The sequence below is a fragment of the Sminthopsis crassicaudata genome, chromosome 2 (genome assembly GCF_048593235.1).
Source record: "Sminthopsis crassicaudata isolate SCR6 chromosome 2, ASM4859323v1, whole genome shotgun sequence".
Lineage (NCBI taxonomy): Eukaryota > Metazoa > Chordata > Mammalia > Dasyuromorphia > Dasyuridae > Sminthopsis > Sminthopsis crassicaudata.
Genome location: NC_133618.1, coordinates 404879606 through 404903565, shown reverse-complemented (window position 1 = coordinate 404903565; position 23960 = coordinate 404879606). Strand labels below are relative to the sequence as shown.

The 23960-nt window shown below is 36.1% G+C and overlaps 1 protein-coding gene across 5 annotated transcripts in view; it reads right to left on the bottom strand.

The window, feature by feature from the left end:
• Positions 1-23572, bottom strand: part of SGCD (sarcoglycan delta) — a 1341685-nt gene extending 1318113 nt beyond the window's left edge. For 2 of the 5 annotated variants that reach the window (XM_074291900.1, XM_074291902.1), the window contains exons 1-2: positions 22846-23572; positions 9902-10039 (exon numbers count right to left, since the gene is read on the bottom strand). The gene's annotated coding sequence lies outside the window, so the exon portion shown is untranslated. Of the gene's footprint in view, positions 1-9901; positions 10040-22015; positions 22785-22845 lie in introns of those variants that run through there. The other 3 variants (XM_074291901.1, XM_074291899.1, XM_074291903.1) reach the window with 2 other exon arrangements.
• Between the last annotated feature and the right edge of the window lie 388 nt (positions 23573-23960).

Genomic DNA, 23960 nt, shown 5'->3' with positions numbered 1-23960 from the left:
AAATATCTCTGGCCAAAGTACAGTGAGTTTTTTTTAATTCCTTATTTACCAATTTGTATGAGTGTTTGGAAATGGTAGGGGCTATTAGAAAATAGATAATAAAATGTAATTCCCTCCTCTCATTAAGGGTTGGGACAAGAGGCTAACAGATGAAGAAGGTATTCCCTCTTAGATAATCTCACTGTTTTGGTTCACATTGTTCAGCTTTTTTTCTTCTTTTTCTATATTTCCAGGGAGGGTTCAATGTGTATTTGCAATTGAATATGATATAAAAACAAAAGGTACCAATAAACTTTTTTATATTACTTTGTGCTACTTCCAAATTTAAATCTTTGGATACAAATAATGATAGTTTTAGTCTACACAAATACAATTTATTGCCCAGCATGTCTTCCTCAAATTATAGGCAAGTCCACTATTACTGACTTAACTGGTTACTGATAACTACATAAAAACCAATGAGCCAGGGGATAACTCTAATAAATTAATGATTCTCTACATGGATAACTTACAGATCAAAATAGTGTCAGGCTCCTACTATGCTTGAAAGAGGGTAAAATACAGGTTAGACATAAAATAAGAAAAAGTGAAAATTATGCAAGCTACATCTGTGAAAAGATTTCCTCTCACTAATGAGATCAAAAAGTATTCAGAGTATCAAAGTCCTACTAGAGGACTGCTAAAAGCTTGAAGGAATCTTTGACATCATCCAGTCTAGTCCCCTTACTTTGAACATGAAGATACTGAGGCCAAAAGTAATTACATGACTAGCATATAATCACACTGGTAGCAAATAGCATATAAAATAATTGATTACACTTATTATCTATAGTCAAAATATTTAGTTCCAACTGACCTTTGGATGTTTCTTCCAATGATGCATATCACAAGTTCTCCATGCCTACTATTTTATCCATATCTTCCCATAAATATGCCACAAGGGGTATATTCAGTGTTCTAGAAGCCTTTCTCTGTCTCTTGATATCATGAGAATACCAGAGGGGTTAAGCTGTCCACCCTCTTGTCATCTTGAATCCTTACCATTTGACCAGCTAATCTTTTACTTTGATCATACCTCTCTCTGAAATTCTGAATATCTTTCCTTCTCAGACTGACTTCTTTTGAAGTCAAACTAGGCCATCTTTGACCTCAATTCGGACCTGGCCTTTGAATTCTTACCTGTACCTTAGACAAATTGAGACCTAGGAAAGATCTTAATTTAAAAAGATGTCCCATTATATTCAGGACCATTTCCAATCATCCTGACCTATGTCTTGCCACTGAACTCTGATGACTCTGGAGGAGAGATGGAGGCTGATATCTTTGCACAACTCTGCCTCACTTAAGTTTAATTCACTTGCAAGTCAACACATCATCATCCTGATGTCATTGGTCCTCTTCAAGAAAGGACAAACAATTATCCCCTCTCTCTGAATGCCTTTAAGACATTAATTTTTATAAAAAGTTTGTATTACAATAATGACATAGATAAATTAAAGACATTTTTTTAAATGAGTACATTAGTAAGAAGAATGAAGTTGAGTACAGGAAATTGAGAAAAGGAAATTCTCCCTCTCTCCTTAGCAGATACTATGCTTTTCATGATAAAACAGATATTTATTCAACAAACATTTATTTTATGCCATGTAGACAGGCCGTGTAGAGCATAGGAAAAGATATAAGAAATCTAAAAAGTTTATAGCCTATTTGGTTAGACCAAATACAAATGTAAAAATATAACTAATTTATTTTTTGTTTATTTTATTTTATAATTGTAACTTTTTTTGACAATACATAGACATGGGTAATTTTTTACAACATTATCCCTTGCACTCATGTTCAAATTTTTCCCTTCCTTTTCTCCACCCCCTAACCTAGATGGCTGGCAGTCTTATACATGTTAAATATGTTATAGTATATCCTAGATACAATATATGTGTGCAGAATCAAATTTCTTGTTGCACAGAAAGAATTGGATTTAGAAGGTAAAAATAACCTGGGAAGATAAACTAAAATGCAAACAGTTTACACTCATTCCCCAGTGTACCTTCTCTGGGTGTAGCTGATTCTGCCCACCATTGATCAACTCAAACTGAATTAGATCTTCTCTTTGTTGAAGATATCCACTTCCATCAAAATACATCCTCATACAGTACTGTTCTTGAAGTGTATAATAATCTCCTGGTTCTGTTCATTTCACTCAACATCAGTTCATGTAAGTTCCTCCAAGCCTCTCTGTATTCATCCTGCTGGCCATTTCTTATAGAACAATAATATTCCATAAGATTCATATACCACAATTTACCCAATCATTCTGCAATTGATGGACATCCATTAATTTTCTAGTTTCTAGCCACTACAAAAAGGACTGCCACAAACATTTTGGCACACACAGGTCCCTTTCCCTTCTTTAGTATTTCTTTGGGATATAAACCCAGTAGTAGCACTACTGGATCAAAAGGTATGCACAGTTTGATAACTTTTTGAGCATAATTCCAGATTGCTCTTCAGAATGGTTGGATTCATTCACAATTCCACCAACAATGCATCAGTGTCCCAGTTTTCCCACATCCCCTCCAACATTCATCATTATTTTTTCCTGTCATCTTAGCCAATCTGACAGGTGTGTAGTGGTATCTCAGAGTTGTCTTAATTTGCATTTCTCTGATCAATAGTGATTTGGAACACTCTTTCATATGAGTGGAAATAGTTTCAATTTCATCATCTGAAAATTGTATGTTCATATCCTTCAACCATTTATCAATTGGAGAATGGCTTGATTTCTTATAAATTAGAGTCAGTTCTCTATATATTTTGGAAATGAGGTCTTTATCAGAACCTTTAACTGTAAAAATGTTTTCCCAGTTTGTTGCTTCCCTTCTAATTTTGTTTGCATTAGTTTTGTTTGTACAAAAGCTTTTTAATTTGATGTAATCAAAATTTTCTATTTTGTGATCGATAATTATCTCTAATTCTTTTTTGGTCACAAATTCCTTCCTCCTCCACAAATCTGAGAGGCAAACTATCCTATGTTCTCCTAATTTATTTATGACTTCATGGACCCATTTTGATTTTATCTTGGTATATGGTGTTAAGTGTGGGTCCATGCCTAATTTCTGCCATACTTGTTTCCAGTTTTCCCAGTAGTTTTTGTCAAATAATGAATTCTTATCCCAAAAGTTGGTATCTTTGGGTTTGTCAAATATTAGATTGATATAGTTATTGACTATTTTTTTTCTTATGAACCTAACCTATTCCATTGATCAACTAATCTATTTCTTAACCAATACCAAATAGTTTTGGTGACTATTGCTTTATAATATAGTTTTAGATCAGATATAGCTAGGCCACCTTCATTTGATTTTTTTTTCATTAATTCCCTTGAAATTCTTAACATTTTGTTCTTCCATATGAATTTTGTTGTTATTTTTCTAGGTCATTAAAATAGTTTCTTGGGAGTCTTATTGGTATAACACTAAATAAATAGATTAGTTTAGGAAGTATTGTCATCTTTGTTATATTTGCTTAACCTATCCAAGAGCACTTAACATTTTTCCAATTATTTAAATCTAACTTTATTTGTGTGGAAAGTGTTTTGAAATTTGCTCATATAATTCCTGACTTTCCTTTGGTAGATATATTCCCAAATATTTTATGCTATCAACAGTTATTTTGAATGGAATTTCTCTTTCTATATCTTGATGATGTTTAAAAATTCTGAGCATTTATGTGGATTTATTTTGTATCCTACTAATTTATTTTTTAAAAATAAGGTATGTGATAAATTCTAAGATAAGAGTATGGAATTAAAAAGACAGAGGAATAAGATGAGACTAGCTAATCCTTAAAAGAAAACAAAGTTTTAATAAATAGGTCAGAGAAACTTATTCTAATAAAGAATAGGCATGGCATAGACTAAATGATGCTAGTTGTGATGATGTGAATGTCTGTATAAATAATTATTATTACAATAAAAAACCAAAGATTTTCCTGGGCTTAATATATCTCTGCCACATACATGTGTATACACAAAAAAGAATATACATAGTATATATAAATTCCTCTGAATGACTATTAAAGCTTTTTGCAATATTCCCTCTCCTGCCTCTATATGATCCAAACAAATTGGCTATGTTCTTCTCATGTGAGACTCCACCTGCTGACATTTTGCCCCTTTTCAATTTCTCGTGCCTATAATTGTCTCCCTTCTTACCTACATCTTCTGATTTCTCTCCTTCAAGACTCAGTTCAAATACCATTTCTGCAAAAACTCTTTTCCAATGACTTACTTCCTCCCCTTACCTTGCTAGTGATTTCTCTCTAAGATAACCTCTAATTTGATAAAAGGTGTGTGTGTGTGTGTGTGTGTGTGTGTGTGTGTGTGTGTGTGTGTGTGTTGGCAGCAACAAGACTATATGATAATCAATTCTGATGGACATGGCTCTCTTCAATAATGAGATGATTCAAAATAGTTCCAATTGTTCAGTGATGAAGAGAGCCTCATGCATTCAGAGAGAGGACTGTGGGAACTAAGTGTGGACCACAACATAGCATATTCACTCTTTCTGTTGATGTTTGCTTGCATTTTATTTTCTTTCTTAAGTTTTTTTTTTTCCTTTTTGACCCAATTTTTCTTGTGCAGCAAGATTAACTGTATATATATATATATATGTGTGTGTGTGTGTATATATATGTAGGATTTAACATATATTTTAACATACTTAGCATGTATTGGACTACCTGCCATCTAGGGGATGGGGTGGGGGGAAGGAGGGAAAATTTTGGAACAGAAAGTTTTGCAAGGATTAATGTTGAAAAATCACCCATGCATATGTTTTGTAAATAAAAAGTTTTAATAAAATCAAATAAATAAATAAATAAAATGTGTGTGTGTGTGCATGTGTGTGAAAGAGAGAGACAGAAACAGAGACAAACAGAGATATAAAGGCAGAGGGAGACAAAAGACAGATAGAGTGATAGGGAGCCAGAGACACAAAGAGAAACAGAGTGACAGAGAAAGAAAAAGACCCAGAGAGACATACATGGAGAGAAAAAGACAAAAACAGAGATAGAGACAGAGACAAAGAAAGACATAAGATACAAAGATACAAAGAGAGACATAGACACAGAGAGAAAGACAGAGAGACTACAGAGGTAGATAAGTAGCATTTACATATCATTTAAAGGTTTGCATGTGTTATCTCATTAGTTTCTCACAATAGCTCTAGCTAATAGGTACTAGTTGTTTTACAAATGAGGAAAGTAAAATTAAAATAATTTCAGTAGGGTCAGGGCAAAACCAAGGTGGCAGAGAGTAGACATCCTCCTCCAATCTTCCATCAAATCAACATCAGATTAAGCCCTGAACTGGTTTTGGAGTGATAAAACCTACAAATATTTAGAGTACAACAAATTTCCAGAAGAAGATATTTTGGAAGAACTTCAGAAAAGGGGAAGAGGCTGCTGGGTCCAGCCCATAACACAATTAGCCTGGAGCAAGGAACTGGGGCTGGGAACTAGGGCAATGTGGTAAAATCTATAGCAAGGCTGTTTGGCTACTCTGTCCTAGTTACAAGTCAGTGGATCAGCAGATTAGCTGTAAGACAACCAAAATAAATACAAAAGGCAAATTATGAGCTCCTAAACCCCAGAAGGCAGAACTTGGCTATATCTACCCAGCACCAGAAGTCAGTTGGCAATACCAACCCCAGGAAAACTAAAGCAACTCTTATCCCTTTGGCTTAAGAGCAGACCTCAACCTTTTTTTTTTTTTTTTTTTTTTTTTTAATGAGCAAAAAAGCAAAAATCACTCTGACCATAGACAGCTTTTATGGAGAAAGAGAACAGATCTCATATCCTGAGAATTCTAAAGGTAAGTCAGTTCCAGATGACGTCCCAAAGGGTGATATGAGTTCATCCCCATGTCACAAGGCACTTTTAGAAGAATTTTAAAAGTATCTTAAAAGAGAGTTAGAAGAAAAATGGGGAAATGAAACAATATTTTTGCAAGAGGGTTTGGAAAAGAAAAAACAGAAATTATCTGGAGAAAACTTAAAATAGATTTGATGAAATGAAAAAAGGCAAATAACACTTTACAAAATAGAGTTGATGAAATGGAAAAAAAACATATAACTCCTTAGAAAATAGATATAAAAAAGAAATGAATTCATTGAAAAAACGGAATATGAAATGGAAAAAAAATTGCAATGGACAAAACACCTTAAAAGCTATTTGAAGAAGAAAATTTCTTAAAAATTAGAATTGAAGAAACAGAAACAAATGACACAATGAGACTTCATTAATTAGTCAAACAAAACAAAAAAAAAAAAAAAGAAAGAAAAATAAAAGAAAAATAGAAGAAAATGCAAAATATCTCAATGGAAAAACAAATGACCTGGAAAATAGATGTAGTAGAGACAATCTAAAAATTATTGGATTTCTTGAAAACCATGATTAAAAAAAGAGCCTAGACATCATCTTTCAGAAAATCATCAAGGAAAACTGCCCTAATATCCTAGAACCAGAGGGTAAAATAGCTACTGAAAGTATTCTCCAATTACTTCCTAAAAGAGACCCCAAAATGAAAACTTCAAGGAACATCATAGCTAAATTTCAGAAATCAAGAAGAAAGTATTGTAAATAGCCAGAAAGAAAATTCAAATATTGAAGAGCCACAATCAGGATTTACCCAGGTCCTAGCAACTTCCACTTTAAAAGATTGAAGGGCATGTAATCTGATATTCCAAAAGGCAAAGGAACTTGAATTGCAGCCAAGAATCAACTATCAAGAAAAATTGAGCATCATATTTCAGAGAAAAAAGATGGATATTCAATAAAACAAATGAATTTCATCTATGAAAAGATGAGCAATGAATAGAAAACTTGATCTTCAAATACAGAACTCAAGAGAAGCATAAAAAGGTAAAAAATAAAAGAAAAAAAACTTTCTTGTAAAAGTCTAAAAGCTCATATCCTTGTAAGGGAAGATGATATATTTAATTCTTGAGATCTTTATCTCTGTTATAAGTATACTTAGAATATGCAGGTATAACTTGATTTTATTGTTATGATTTAAAAAAGAAACTAGAGGAGAAAAGGTAATTCTACTGGAAGAAGAAGAAAATGGAGTTAAAATGGGCTAAATAATATCTCATAAGGAGGCAAAAAAGACTTATTGCAATTGAGAGAAAGAAGGGAGGAGGATGAGCATTGTATGGAACTTACTTTCATCAGATTGGTCTCAAAAAGAGAATATTAGACACATTTATGGAGAAACTTGTTTCACTCTATAGGCAAGTAGGAGGGGAGGAGGGAAAGGAGAGAGGCTAATAGAAAAGAAAACAGAAGTAGAAAGGGAAAGTCATAAGAAAAGGGGAAGGGTCTGCAAAAGGATAAGGTTGTTTGAGGGAGAAGTGATCAGTGTCAAAATATTGGGGAGGAGGGAAAGGGATAAAGGGAAGAGAAAATTATAACTGCAGTTAAATAAGATGGCAGGAAATACAGAGGTAGTAATTTTATCTGTGAATATGAATGGGAAAAACTCTCCCATAAAATAAAAGCAGATATCAGACTGGATTAAAAGCAAGAATTCTATAATTTGTTGTTTACAAGAAACCCATTTAAAGCAGTTATACATTTAGAGTAAATGTAAAATATTGGAGCAGAATCTATTGTGCTTCATCTAAGGTAAAATAAATAAATAAAACAGGGGTAGCAATCCTGATCTCAGATCAAGCAAAAGCAAAAGTAGAGCTAATTTTAAAAAAAGAAAGAAAGAAAAGGATAAATAATGAAGTAATACCAATACTAAACATATATGTACCAAGTGGTATAGCATATAAATTCCTAGAGAAGTATTTAAGAGAGCTGCAAAAAGAATTAGACAGCAAAACTGTACTAGTGAGGGAATCTCAACCTTGCTCTCTCAGAACTAGATAAATTGAACCACAAAATAAAAAAGAAAGAAGTTAAGAAAGTAAATTGAATTTTAGAAAAGTTAGGTAAGATAGATATTTGGAGAAAACTGAATGGACACAGAAAGTACTACACTTTTTCATGGCGTTTCATGGAATCTATACAAAAACTGAAAATCTATCAGGGCATAAAGACCTCAAAATCAAACACAGAAAGGCAGAAATAGTAAATGCATTTTTCTCAGCTCATGATGCAATAAAAATCACGTGCAATAAAAAGCCAGGGGAAAGTACACCAAAAAGTAATTGGAAATTAAATAATCTCATCCTAAAGAATGAGTGGGTTAAACAACAAATCATAGACACAATCAGTATTTTCATCCAAGAGAATGACAACAATGAAATAACATGCCAAAATTTGTGGGATGCAGCCAAAGCAGTTATTAGGGGAAATTTTATATCTCTAGATGCTACTTGCATAAAATAGAAAAAAGAGAAGATCAATGAATTGGGCTTGCAACTAAAAAAGCTAGAAAAAGAATAATTAAAAACCCCCAATTAAATACCAAATTTGAAATTCTGAATGTAAAAAGGAAGGTTAATAAAATAAGAAGCTTTAATAAAAAAAAAAAAAAAAGAACAGGAAAAAAAAGAATTTAAATGATAGTAGAAGGTGATTCCAAAGCAGGATCTGAATTCAGATCTTCCTGAATCTAAATCCAGTGTTCTTACCCACATGTGTGTATAGATATGTATACATACATTCATAAGCTGCTAATGTAGGACTTTAGTCCTACATGTACACATAAATGATGATGGTGAGGATAATGATACAGCTGAGATTGTTAAGGAAGTAGGTACTTAGGTTCAATGTTCGAAGTTCATAGGATCATAACTTTAGAATTGGAATAAACTGTAAGTGGCCATCTAATTCAAAATCTTCATTTTATAGAAGAGAAAATCAACTCAGAAAGTTAGTCAGATTTGCCTAAGGCCTCACAGGTGCTAAGTAAGTAGCAAGGTGAAATTTCAACCCATGGTTTTTTCCTTGAGAATCTTTCAGCTATGTCATGGTTTCCAATTTCATGGATAGGGATGGAGAACTATAAACAAGAAAATAGACAAAATTATCTTTGTTCTTCAAAGGACATTTTTACTTGTAAAGTAAGATTATTTGATCAATTGATTTTATTTTATTATGATGGTTTAAAAAAGAAACTAGAGGAGAAAAGGTAATTCTACTGGAAGAAGAAAATGGAGTTAAAATGGGCTAAATAATATCTCATAAGGAGGCAAAAAAAGACTTATTTCAATTGAGAGAAAGAGGGGAGAAGCATGAGCATTGTATGGAACTTACTTTCATCAGATTTGGCCTTAAATCATCTAGTCCCCTTTAAAAAAAAAGAAATATGACCCCAAATATGAATTAAAGGAATCCATAGCAGAACAAGAATTTGAACCCAAATCCTCTAACTCCAAATTCAGTATTTTTTTTCTATGACATCAGGTAGCCTCCCTTATTAAATGCCTTCTTTTTACATCTCCAGGTCTCGTGATCTATATCTTACAACTGGACCCAGATGGCTCCAGAGGGGAAAGGGAGGCTGGTGAGTTTGCACAATCCTCCCCCATTTAGTCCCAATTCACTCACATCTCATGGCATCACGTTCCTGATGTCACAGGGTCCTCTTTAAGAATGAAGGACTAAAAACAACATGGACATTAACATTACACTTGGTGATTTTCAATTAAAATACAACTCAGAATTGTCCAATTGACATCACTTGAAATCAATATGTAAAATTCTCTTCCCCTTGCTTGGTTATTTCAATGGTATTAAAGATTACTTAAAAGCACTCTGGGAATTCAGAAGCATCCATTCTCATTCTCAAGTTTGCAAAATAGCAATCTAGATTCTTATCTGCAGACAGTTGGCTAGAGACTGCCTGTACTACATTAGTAGGAAGAGAGGGAAGACAAGTCCATACCCTTCAAGGGTCTTGAAAGCCCCACCACAGGCATCCTGGGCTGTCAGTCAGCATCAGGTCACCCAGCAGGACATAAGCACCAGCTAAAACCATCAGTAGTTGGCTTGATGCTGAGTGACACTCAGCCAGCCAGGAACCCTGGTGGGAAAAAAGAAAGAAAGGAAAGTGGTCTTCTCCATTATATATTTATATGTTGAAATCTATTTTCTGAAGCTCTACTTTTAGCCCTTTAAAATAAGTTATTGATACCTTTTGTTCTTAATATGACTTTTATTTCCAAAAATATCTCTTTTACCTCCCTTGCAACAAAGATTTAAAAAGAAATAGGGAAAAGTTTAGAAAAACAAAACATTTGATAACATATACAATTTTCCACAGTCATAGTTCACCTGTGCAAAGAATGAAGAAAAGAATTAAAAAAACTCTTCTTTGGGCTCATCATAGAATATCATAATTATAAAATATTCTATTTCATTTTGAATTTTCTTTCTAATTATGCTGTTATAGTTGTTATTATTGTTTTCCTGGATTGGTTTATTTCACATTGTATCAATTCACTTAAACTTCTCATATTTCCTTGAATTCATCATAGTCATCATTTTTATGGCACAATAATATTCTGTTACTTTCATCTACTATAACTTGCTTGACTTTTCTTGAACTGATAGCCATCTACCTATTTTCAGTTATTTGCTACTACAAAAAGTGTAAATATTCTCACAGATCAATACAGCGATATATTCAAAACAAGTCATTTATTAAGTGCCTACTATGTGCCAAAAACCATAATAAGTGCTGAGAATACAAATATAAAAGTAGTTCCTGATCTATATGTATATATGTGTGTATATATATGTCATGTACATATATTATTTTCTATCTGACCTTCCTGGGAAATCCATGGAATTTTTTTTCTATAAAATTCTTGCACACAGACCTGATAAAAATAAAACTTTCATTATATAGTTGGGCCCTGAGTTGAAGGTTGATTTAGAAGGCTCCTACCCATGTTAAAAATAATTGATCATTTGAAGGCATAATTTCAATACTTTAAGGATATGTGATTACATGGTGGGGATTCCTTTTCCTCTAATGCAAAACACAAGTTCCCTAAATCTTAGAATATCTGTGTGAATTGCTGAGACCAAAAAATAAAATTATCACCTGGAACCAATCTGATAATATGTCTTTCTGAACTTAGCTAGGCAATTGACCTGCAACCCATTATTGTTTGTATTCAAGGTTTTTCCAGACAGGTAAGTGATGTCAAGGACTTATAGCTAATTGACATAACCCTTAGAATCACAAAAGTCACATTTATACCAAGATGAAACAATCAGCATAAGACTCTTGTGAAGTATATATTTTATATCACTTTGGGAAAAAAGTTATACCAGATATCTTTGTTCAGGGAGGGTCATTATATTTTCCTCCTAGGAATGGTGGTTAAAGGATCACCTTTCAGAGGATAAATTATTTTAGTCAAATACACTCATAAAAACCACTAGAGAGTGGAGATGTACACTGCATCATACCAGTCAATTAGCCTATCTTCTAAAGTGTACTTAAATTTTACTTTGACATTTTATCTGAAAGATTTCTTTTGTTAAATCTACAGTTTTGATCACATAGAAAATTTGCTTCCCTGTAAGTACTGTTATAAACACCAGATTGGGAATTAGATTTTTTTGTTCCTTCTATAACATCAGTTGAGTTTGTCTAGTTGTCTACCATCTAATCAGAAATATATACCCATTACTTGCCCCTGCTGATTCTCAAATAATCCTTTTATTTTTTTCTGATGCAAGACTAAAAAGTTAACATTCCAGAATTTTCCAAAGGATTTTTGCAAGCTAGGGAGAGCTTCAGCCACAAACATATCATGGAAAAATCCCAAATACATTAAAAGATAATCCATTTCTCTGTAATTTCAAAGGAAAGTGCAAAACAATAGTATAATAACAGCATTCCTTTCTAAAAACCTATGAGACAGCACCTGCTGGGATAGATCAAATGTAATATTTCATTTTTATTGCACACCTCTATAGTAGCATTAAAACAGTCCTTTCCAACATGATGTATTATCAGTAGGAAAGGAAGTAAAGAGAAGAGTTGCAGAATTTCTGAATCTAAAAAAAAGGCATTTGAAATTTGCCTTTCATTTTTTCTTATCTGAGGACATGAGGAATCCCCTGACATAGGCTCATAAGACCTAGAGATGGAAGAGACCTTAGAGACATCCTCATATGGACCCAACCTCCCAGATTCACCATTCTTGTTTTTCTTCTCAACTATGACAAAAGAACAATGCCAGATATAGAGTCAAAATTCTGCCCTGTGGTCAAAATTTTCACATCATTCAATGGAAACTTTAAAGATTCAGCATGGAATGTGGTTCCATGTTTGGTATTTCCATAAAACTATTTGAAACATGAGTCATCACACACAAACATACATGCACACACATACACACATACTCTTCTTCTATAGGAGGGAAGAAGCAAAGATACAATGTGTCACCCAATAAGCAAAGAAAAGCAGAAAGTTAAGGAGTATAATCAATGCATCTTTTGCCTGGCATAGATTTTTCTCCACTACTGATGCTATCAAAATAGTCACCAGGGCCAAAAGTGAGCCTTGGCAGAAAAAGCATAAGAACCATTAACTCAGACATGCGTAAATGGGAATTTGGCCCAAATAGACTGCATTTAAGGTATAAAACGAAATGAGTTTGCCATATCATGATGCTACTTCTTTGGTTAAATATATTGGATTTAACTTCCAAGTGGTCATGACACAAACAAAAGTTAGCAAATGAAGGCGTTATTCCTAACTGACAAAAAAGCACTGGAAAATATTGAGCAAATTGTTTCACCATTTTGGATTTCAGCTTTTTCATCTGTAAAATTAAGTGAATGGAGTAGATCATTTCTATATATTTTCCAGTCTCCAAGTTTCAGTCTTTCTGGCTCAAAGACAAGGACTTTAAACTTCCTCACCCCAATTTGTTTGCTTTCATCACCAACACACATTTAAAAATATTTAATCATTAATATATTAGGAAAAGCACTGGACTTGAAAAAAGAGGAGGACTGGGTTTGAACGTTATATATCACTACTATATTTAATGACTGCCACTTCTGTGTAGCTTTGAGCTAATTACTTCATCCTTTTGGATCTCAGTTTCCCCATCTGTAAAATGAAATGATTGAACTAGATGATCTCAAAGGTTTCATTTAGTTCTAGCTCTTCTCATTGTATTGGTGGTTAAAAAATTATATGGATAGCAATAGATAAAGGACATAAACAGTCAGTTTTTGAAGAAAACAACTCAAGCTATCAACAACTATCTAAAAATGTTGTTGTTGATGTCATATCCTTTAGACTGATAAAGATTAAAAAAGTAAATTGGTAAATGTTGGAGAGATTGGGAAGGAGGAATCATAGTGTACTGTTGTTGGAGCTATGAAACAGTCCAGCTATTCAGAGAAAACATTTTGTAACAATGTTCAGAAAATTCCTCAATGATGAATACTCTTTGACTTTACTAGAACACTGCTATGTCAAAGAAATCAAAGAAGAAGAAAAATGATCTTTGTATCCAAAAATATTTATAGTAGCTTTTTAATGGGAATCAAAAATCAGAAATTAGGAAGGCATCCCATTTGGGAGATAACTAAACAAATTGTAGTACTTGAATATAATGGAATGTGATTATGCTGTACAAAATAATACAATGCAACAGAATGCTGCAGAGGAAATTAAGAAAATCCCCATGAAATAAAACTGAATGAAGACAGCAAAACTAGAACAATCTATACAATGAAAGTGAAAATATAGAAGAAAAATAACTGATAAACTTCAGAACTATGATTAATGCATAGTCTAGACATCTGAATATGAAACTTATCTCTGACAAAAAGCAGGAAGAGTCAAACTTTTTCGCACATGGCTAACGTGGGAATATATATATATATATATATATATATATATATATATATATATATATATATATATATATATATATATATATATATATACTTTTTTTTCTTTTTCTTTTTTTTTTTTTTTTTTTTTTTTTTTGGCTGAGACAATTGGGGTTAAGTGATTTGTCCAGAATCAGAAAGCTAGGAAGTGTTAAGTGTCTAAGACCAGATATGAAGTCAGGTTCTCTTGACTTCAGGGCTGGTGTTCTTTCCATTGCACCACCTAGATGTCCCTAATATGTGAATATATATATATATTATATATGTATATATATATATATATATATATATTTAAAAATATTTAATTTTCTTTTGTTGTTGTGTTATTGGAGTGGATAGTGGAAGAACAGTTTGCAAGTCCATGTAAAAATATATACTTATATTTTAAAAAGAAAACATGGAGAGAAGATAAAACAAGATTAAAATGCATGTGCTATGATTAATGATTAGGCTAATAACTGGGTACAAATTTTTTTAATTAAAATAATGCACACAAAACAAAGATAAGCTTCTCCAAAAACCAGGAATGATACTAAAGTTTTCTGGTATTTGGGTTTATAAAGAACATCAAAATGGCCATCAGTTGTTAAGTAACCTTGCTAACGAGAACAATATCACAACCAAGGGCAAAATCACAAGGAAGAGTGGGATTGTCTTCATGGTCACAAATGGTTATCCCATCCCCATTAACTCCTCTTATAAATACACACTCCTCTGGAGAAAGGAATGAGTGAAGATGACTCAATACAAATTTATCCCCACCTACTTGAAAACCAATTTCAATTAAAGTTCAAAATGTATTCAAGATACTTTCCAAGTTATTGCCAACCTTTCTTTTTAGGCTTCTCAAAAAGTTCTTATCTTTGAACTTCCTTTTACACACACCTATGTGAAAATCTACCTTTTTTTATTCTCTCCTTCCCTATACTTGCCTTGCACTCTCTCTACCTCCCTGCCAGCTGAATTCCTATTTCATTTTAAAGCCCAGTTTAAGTAACACTTTCTCCATAAGACTGTTCCTAATCACAACTGTCAGTAATGACCTTTCCTCTAGTCTTCACATAACATTTTATTCTATGCCACTCTAATGCACTTATCATGGAATATTATATATTAAAATTATTTGTGTTTGCTCCATAATATCCTACTTGACTATAATAGCATCAGAGAAAAAGTATAAATGAAGAAAGAATTTCTTAGCTGAAATGTATATCTCTCTCAGCACTATTAACACCAAGCTCTGTACATAGCAAACTCCATATAAATAATTATACATAGTAGTTACTTAATAAATATTCATTTACTGGAAATGCATTTGCTAAAAATAATAAATGTTGTAAACAGGACAATTCCTAGAGAATATGAATAACTCAGATAACACCAAGGGGATTCGGTCCCAGGATAACTCATTTTATATATTTGTCTCACTTTTCAACCTTCTTTTCCCACTTTTGAATAAAGGTGCAAACAGGTTCAAATGAAACTCAGAAACAACTATTCATTAATTTATGATTCCTTCGACAAATGTTTATTAAGCACCAACTCTGTTCAAAATATCTGAGGATTGAATAGACCCTGCTTTCAAGGAACTTGCAAAATAATAGGAGAAAAAGAAACATACAAATAAATCCATACTCTCTCTTGACTTTGCAAATAAGATTCTGAATTTGTCACATAATTAGATAGAACTACTGATCAGTTTCCTTTACTATAAAATGAACATAATCAAAGGATCTAAAGCTTAAAGGAATGTTGGTCCTAATTTTAAAGATGAAGGAACCAAGATCACCTGGAAGATTGTACATTTAAGTTTGAAGCTACAAAGCTACTGTTTTAGCCAAATCCTATACCTCCAAATCAAGTGTTCTATTACACTGGACTTGAAGGACTTTTTAAGTATCTTTAGGATTTTCTCTATATAAGTAGTTTTTAAATTTATATTTAGTGCTGAAAGGAACCTTAAAGATCAACTACTGCAAATGCTTAAATTTACAAATAACTGACAAAGATTTGTCCAAGGTCATACAACTAGTTAGTGAAAATTGGTATTTGTATTTTATATCCAAAGGACTGAATCTCTAATGATGAAATGTTCTACACTGTTACAAGCTAATAAGAATGATATTTTAGGAACAAGTGTCCTTGCTGATGCTTATCTCAAATTGCCCAATGTTGTCTTCTCAGTAGTCCAGTCCTTCCTGTCTCTTTCTATCCATCCAGTTCTTTAGCACTAAACAGGGCTGACTTTCATGAAGAAAATGTCCCATTTTTCTTTTCTATGGCTTCTCCTTGGTGAATAGTTGCTTTCACTTTTTGATAATGATTTACAAAGCCTCTTTGAATGCAGAGAAGGTGCTACATTAAGAAGTTTCTGTTGCCTTGTCAGCACTGATTATAATGCTTCCAAAGGATCATTTACAATATACTGCACCAATGATCTGTGTCTTAATATCTCCATAATATTGACACCATGTGATAAAGATCTACGTGTTAACAACTCCATAGTGCAATGCAAGGAGTCCAGCACTGGAGGCTATATTTGGGCTGAGCAAGCCTTGAGTCATTTAGTCATACACCAAAGCACCCCAAGAGAAGAAAGATCCCAAGGTGATTTTTTTTAAATCAAACACACAGAGTTGTTCAGCAATATAGGGGAGTTTTGTCTGATCCATAACTTTGTCTAGGACTCAAGACCATAAATTCTCACCAGGATGCTTTAGGAATGATGAAAATTATCAGTGAAGATATCCATTTCTCAAAATCTGCCTGAAATCCAACACTGAATGGCTTGAAAGGCTTGAATATGATAACTTTAAGTAATCTCACTGGGAAAAAAAGGTTGGCATTCCAGGAACCCACAAGACCTTATTAACACAACACTTGGAAAGTCATCCTTCTGTCTATTTCCCTGTCATCTAAAATTTGTCCCATCAGCAAATTCTCAAGTACAACTCAAACTGTCTCAGTTTAAGTTCAAATTTGGTATGTTACAGAAGATGGCACAAGGAACATTTAATTATTTACCAACTTCCAATCTTTTGTATTATAACATGAAACTATCTTCCCTTTAAGTTAGTAGCACTGAACTAAACTTCAGAGTCTAGACTAGTAATGAAAGAAAAAGCATATGCCTATCTCCTTGAGAAAATTATTTTAATTTTTTTGGACTTCAGTGTTTTCAGCGGGACACTGAAGGCATCAAAGTAGGGAATAAATTAAAAAAAAACTGTTGTGCTTCTGAAATCCTTAACCTTGCAAATTTTAGAGTTGGGAAATGTGTATCTTTCACTGTCTAACTAATGGGTTGCAATATGTAACACTGGAGGTGGTATCCATGAGAGCCAAGATCATCTAATGAAAGAGAAAGATAAAAATCACCTATTTGCAAGACAATATAATGTAATGAAAATGGATGGCTTTAGAGTCAAATAAATTTAATTTATATCTGATTATCATAACTTTGCACAAATTATTGAACCTCTCTAAGTCTATTTCCTAATCTGTAAAATGGGGACAATACAATCTATAGCACTTACCTCCAGAGTTGTAATGAGGTTCAAATGAGATAATGTATATAAAGTATTTTGCAAATCTTCTATGCAAATGTCAACTATTATTATTAATTACATTATCACTTTCAAATCAAAACACTTCTAATCATCTTTTAAATAATAACTCACTATAGCATATTCAAACACCATTATCCTAATTTATCTTCGACTACTATGACTATCTTTCTCTATTTTACAGCTCTTTGGATACACATTTTCCTACAATTTAAGATTTACCTTTTTTTGCATTTCAACTTACCCCCTTCTGAAATTCAAAAGGCTACATCAAATAATTTTGAATTAAAATAATTTAAACTGAACAAGACATCCTCTAATTCTCAGTTGGTTTAATGTGTTAATTTTTAAATTGTAAAATGCTTGTTATGTGCAGTGTATTATGTTATGTCTTCATAAAATCATAAATTTAGAGCAAGACAGAGATGTAGAAGTCATCAATCCAGTACCTTCATTTTAAATGAGAAAATGAAGACCCTGTGAGATGAAATAACTTGCTCAAGGTCATATAGGTAACAAGTTACAGAGTTGAGATCTCTGCAACTCTGATTTTGTATCATTTCTATTATATCACAATGCCTTTAGTTACTTAATAATGGGGGAAGGGGAAAAAGGATGATGGGGCACAGAGAAGGGTGTCACACAAAAAATAACCATAGCACAAATGGAATATGATGAGCACAAGAGAGAAACAGAAAAAAAAAATCCTATGTAAAGACCAAGGAGGAAAATACCATTTTTGATTTTGGAAAGGTAAAATAGGGAACAGTTCCTAGTTGAGAAAATATTTGAACTTTAAAGGATAGAGAGAATTATACCAGAAAGAGGAATATATCACTCATTTCAATCCAACTTAATATATTTAATTAGAGGAGCAAAGGAAGGAAGGAGGAAAGGAAATAGGGAGAAAGAAGAAGGAAGGAAAAAATCAGGGAGAAAAGCATGAAGAAAGGAAAAAAGAGAAGAAAGGAGGGAGAAAAGAATGAAAAAGGGGAGAAAAGAAGAAAAGAAAAGAGGGAAGAAAGGAGGAAAGAAGGGAGAGAGGGAAGGAAAAAGAGGAAGGAGAGAAGGAGGTAGAGAAGGAGAAGGAAGGAAGAGGGAAAGAGTGAGGGAAGGGAGGGAAGAAGAAAGGAAAGAAGGAAGGAAGGAAGGAAGGAAGGAAGGAAGGAAGGAAGGAAGGAAGGAAGGAAGGAAGGAAGGAAGGAAGGAAGGAAGGAAGGAAGGAAGGAAGGAAGGAAGGAAGGAAGAGGAGAGAGAGAGAGAGAGAGAGAGACAGAGACAGAGACAGAGACAGAGAGACAGAGAGAGAGAGAGAGAAGGAAAAGAAACCAGGATATGCAACAACATCCCAAAACAAAGTTAACAAATGATGCTTCTGATCAATTTTACATCATCATTGAAAAATAAAATAGGTTTTTACCATTGAAACTGCAATGAAATTCTAATGTGTAAAAGATATGGCTGTTTTGAATACTAGTAATTCCTGCTTTATGTTGCAAATTCTCGAATGATAGCAAGACAAAAAAAAAAAAAAATAGCATAAATCCAACTGCAGCTTTTCAAAGGTATCCAGAGCTCAATTACTATCTACAAGTAAAAGGTCAAGGTTAAAAGCAGCACAGTCTCAGAAAATAAATTTGGATCTCCAAAGAAAAGATGAGAAAACAGTAGACTAAGAATTCTGACGACTTTAATCACTTTCCAATACAATGAAATCAGAAGATATCTGAAATGCTGCAAAGGACATTAAATTTAAGCAGACTACTTATGAAATTCTGGAGTTAAAGGGGATCACTTCTTTTTTATCTGAAGAACATATCATTTGAATATTATGGGGGCCCAGGAGGACAATTATTAATCATATTTTCTTAAGTGTCAGTCAGATCCATGAGGGTCACCTGCTACTATTTATCTGAGACTCCATTAATCTAGGAAGGCTCTGCTTAAAGTAGCTTTTGACACAACTGCCCTCTAACCTGCCTCCCAGTAACATTTTGTGTCAATGATTTGTACAAATAGGAACACTAAAGCTGTTAAGAAGCACTTTATGCTTTTTGAATGCTTTGATCCTGCCAGGGCAGGAAGTAAATAGTTTAACAAGTGCCTACATGATTGGTGTGCAACTCACTTCTCAAATAACAGTCAACAGATTTCCTAATCCATAAATGTTCAAATCCAGGCTACAAACTTAAATTTTTTAATCTGGGGTGACTTTCTGTTCTGGTTTGTTATGTCTATAATTATAAACCATCCTATCAGAAGGCAAAGCTGCAACAGTTATATGATGAAAAGGACAGAAAATAAAGAGAAATAATGATGCCCTCAAGTAGAGGGATGCTCATGACACCCCCAACCAATATCTGCCTTGCTCTAGGATCCATTGGCTACTAGAGCTGAGTGAGTGATGATTTCTCTCCTCAGCTCTCTGGTCCTTTGCTTTTAAAGTGCAACTCCACAGAATACATTTTAAAAGAAGATTCTCTGAAGCCTGCTTAAAATGCAGTTGTTTGGAAACATCCAACAACTAATAATAACAATAATTTATAAAATCCTTGAAGTATTTCCTAATAATCAGCTATGTGAGGAAAATATCCACATATTACAGATTTAAACTGAGGCTCACAGATGTGAACATAATTTGTCCAAGCTCACATATGAGGATATGAGATATCAGAGCTCTTTTCTAACCCAGATCTCTAATCCAAGTTTAGTGTTCTTTCTCCTCTATGAAGGAAGTTCAAATGGATAGCAAAATTAGAACAAATCAAGAGGGAAAAAATTCCCATAACTATATCATATGTACACTCTACTATATTGTACTGAAATGCCAACAACCTAGCTCATAAACCTGTGCACTGTGCAGACACAGTAGGTGTTTGATAAATGTTTGTTGAGTGAATGTTTGAATGGATAAATCAGTCAGTGGAAAGCATATTTACCTGATAAACATTCATTCAGGAGTTCATCTAAAAGGAATGTTCCTGTCTCTATGTGCATTTACCAAGAGCTAAACTTTCAATTTCTGTTTTGACCAATGAATTCTAGTCATAAAGTGAGGTAATTTCAGCCTATTTCACTACTTCCTAGAAAAGCAAACAGTAGCAGTTACTAGCCTCATAAGAAAGACGGTCTGTGTCCACTTCTTTAGAGCCTATTTTATACAATTTTTTTAAAAAATCACACAAATTCTGTCTTTATCTTAATCTCTATCTCTCCCTTCCCAATCTCTAGCTTTCCTTTTGAAACACAATCCACGGCCCCCAAATCTCTCAGCTCCTCCGCTCCTATCAGTGACCAGAGCCCGCCGGTCCCTTTGCCAAGAAGACGGCAACAGCAGCCACGTTTCCTAATGAATGCGTGAGCCCCATGCTAATACCCCGGACTAGCTCGCAAAGGGCCAACAACAATCGAATATTAGACTGGAACCTCAGCCTTGGAATCTTTTTCGGTGAAGGATGGAAGTGGGAACAGCTCTGAAATTGAAAGGGACTGGAGGAAAGGGAAAGTAGGGCTTGGAAGGATAGAATTAAAGTAAAGCAGGAGGAAAAAACGAATTGGAGAACAGGAGTGACAGTTCGGCGCATTTCGGTGACTCTTGTTACTTTCCTACGGCTGAGATCTATTATCTTCTCCGGTTAGAAATCATTATGCACAAATTACAGAAGGAGGAACTCTGAGAAGTCGGAGATGTATCCATAATCAAGCTACTTAATGCTGGAGCAGCACTTGAATCCATAGCTCTCGGCACTACACTCAGCTGTTGACTAAGAGAGTTAGCCAGGTCTGAAAGAAATCGAGGGTCCTGTCCTGTCTGTTTTTCCAAAAGCTTTCACTTTCTGTCCCGACCTTAGAGAAGTAAAACTTAATCTCTCAGCAAACTCTATCTGTTCAGGCAACCAACTTGAGCCATCCTCCCACACAAATCACACACACACACACACACACACACACACCGTTAAGTATCGAGATTTGAAGCGAAGGGGATGGGGTAGGGGGCTAGCACTAACCATTTCTGGGTGAAAAGAAGGAAGGAAGGGACAAGACAGGAATTCCTATCAGTTTTGCTTAAGATTTAGCTCTTAGCTTCATTTCAGGCCTTTAGGCTCTGGAAGGCTGGGATCCTGGGTTACCCGGAAGGGCTAGTGCCTGTCTTCCCGAGGGAAGCAGCAGCTTGCCCACTCCAGCTAGGGACCAGCCAAGTCTGCAGAATCCTTTCTGAATGGCGCCTCAATTGCCTTGAAGTTCAGTCACATCCTCTATCAGCGACACAAAGAGGGCCTCAACAGAGAGTTCACTTGTTTCCCCAAAGAGACATCAAGGCAACTGTATTTGGATGACATTCGTGCGCTCACACAAATATCACACACACATGCGTACACATACATGTATACATAAAGTCAGACGGGCTAATAAAACCATAATGAGAAGGGAAGTGCATTTCCTTACCCCAGGTTTAGAGATATCATACCCCAGAGCAATAGCAGCAAAAAAACCCGTGGGGAGTTAGAGACAGGATTCCCTCCCCCGCACCCAATCACAAAAAGACTGGGTCCAGCAGTCACCTGTTGGATGCTCAGAGTCCTCACCAAGCTCTGTCCAGCTGCAGCGCCACAGTCTATCCTACCCTCTTCAAACCCTGAGCTGTCACTGATATCTCCGTTTCTCCCTGCCAGGTCTTGGATTTTTTAGAGTTGCCTGCTCAGGGATGTGTCTTCTATTCCTGTAGCTGAATAATTTCACGCGCGTATCTTCTTGCCGCTCCGATCTCTCCCCAGTGCATACACACACACACACATACACACACACACACACACACACACACACACACACACAAACACACACACACACACACACACACACACACACACACACACACACACACACGCTCTGATGTTAATATTCAAGCTGCTCAACGCTCCTTTAATGAAGTGCACGCGGCCTCCTCCCGCGCCCTAGCAGTCATTCCTGTCGATCTCTAAGCGCTTACATTCTGCACCTGCTAACCTATGGACAAATTGCAATGTGTGAACAGCTTGCCCATACGCCCCTGCTTCAAGATTCAGTGAAGGGAAGCCGTGCACTGTGCGCCCTACTCTCTTGACTCCCCATTTATCCCAGATACCCGCCTCGGAATTGGGATGCGAGGGGGGAGGGAGACAACTCTTGGGAATCAAGCGAGTGGCTGGGTTTGGTGGAGCTGGAGCTCCGCGAGACTGCCGGTCACATAGAGAAAACACAACTTCCCCAGTGACCCGAACCTAAGAGTAGGTTGCCCCATCGGAGGCCGGGCCGAGCCTCAGGTCCCCTTCCCAGGAAAGGGGCAAATTGACAACTTCAGAGAGACCGTGCCCGCGCTAAAGTGGGGAACTGGGCGCGGCGAAGAGCTACTCACCCCTTGGTCTGGGCGCGGGCCGGAGCCGCCCCCTCGCGGGACTGAAGGGCGAGCAGCAAGTGCAGCAGAAGGACTGTATGGGTCTCTCTGTGTATGTCTATGTATTAATTTTAGTTCCCCTCCGTCTTCTCCCGGCTCCGCGGGAGCTAAGCGCTCCAACTCCAGCCTCTCAGTGCAGGCAATCCCATGAGGGGAGAGGCAGCGAGCGCGCAGCCCGGCCGGGAGCACATCCCTCCTTTGGACGAGTCAGCGAAGCCACAGAAGGGGGGTGGGGGGAGGAGAAGAGAGGAGGAGGGAAGAAGGGGCTGGAAATGAAGTTGGGTGGGAAGCGGGGCGGGGGGTGGGGGTGACCGACCCCAGCAGCACCAACTCTCCTTGGACTTTAAGCACCCGGCTGCATGCACCAACGCTCTTTTCCTCTGTCTCTAGCTGCGGCTCCGGCTCCCAAGCCCTCCCGGAGCTGGCGATCCGGCCGCCCCCTGAATCCAGGCCCCAACCGGAGGGAGCAGCCGGACGCCTTGACAGCTGCGGGGAAACCTCTGTCCGCTCCCGCCGGCCGCCGCCTACCCAGAGCGCCGTTGCATCGTGCTTTCCGGCAGACAGGCAGGCAGGCAGGGAGGGAGAGAAGGGAGGGAGGGAGAAGAGAAGGCGGGGAAGGAGGGCGGGGGCCGGAGAGCGGGGTTTTCTCCTTTTGCTCCCAGGCTTTGGGGTTTAGGGCTCTCCCTCCCCTACCCACCCACCTCCCCCAAACCCTCTTTCCACGGTATCCGCTCTCTCTCTCTCTTTCTCTCTCTCTCCCTCCCCCTCTCTGTGCTTGCACAGCTCTCTCCCAGATCCCCGTTTCCCTTGATGCTCTGCTGGGTTCCGGCTAGAGACTGAGAGGGCGGCAGCAGCCAAGGCTTGAGCCGGTTTGGGCAATAGCAGTAACAGTAGCAGTAGAAGCAGCAGTAGCAGCCTTGGCCGCCGCCGCCGCCGCCTCTTCCAGCGCGCCCACGTGCCGGGATCCCGTTGTGCGCGCGCCAGTGGGGTAGGAGGGCGAACTAGAGATTGGGGGTGGGAGGAGGGGGAGAAGCTTCCTTAGAGGAGAAATAGATAAGATACCAAGGGAGAAATGG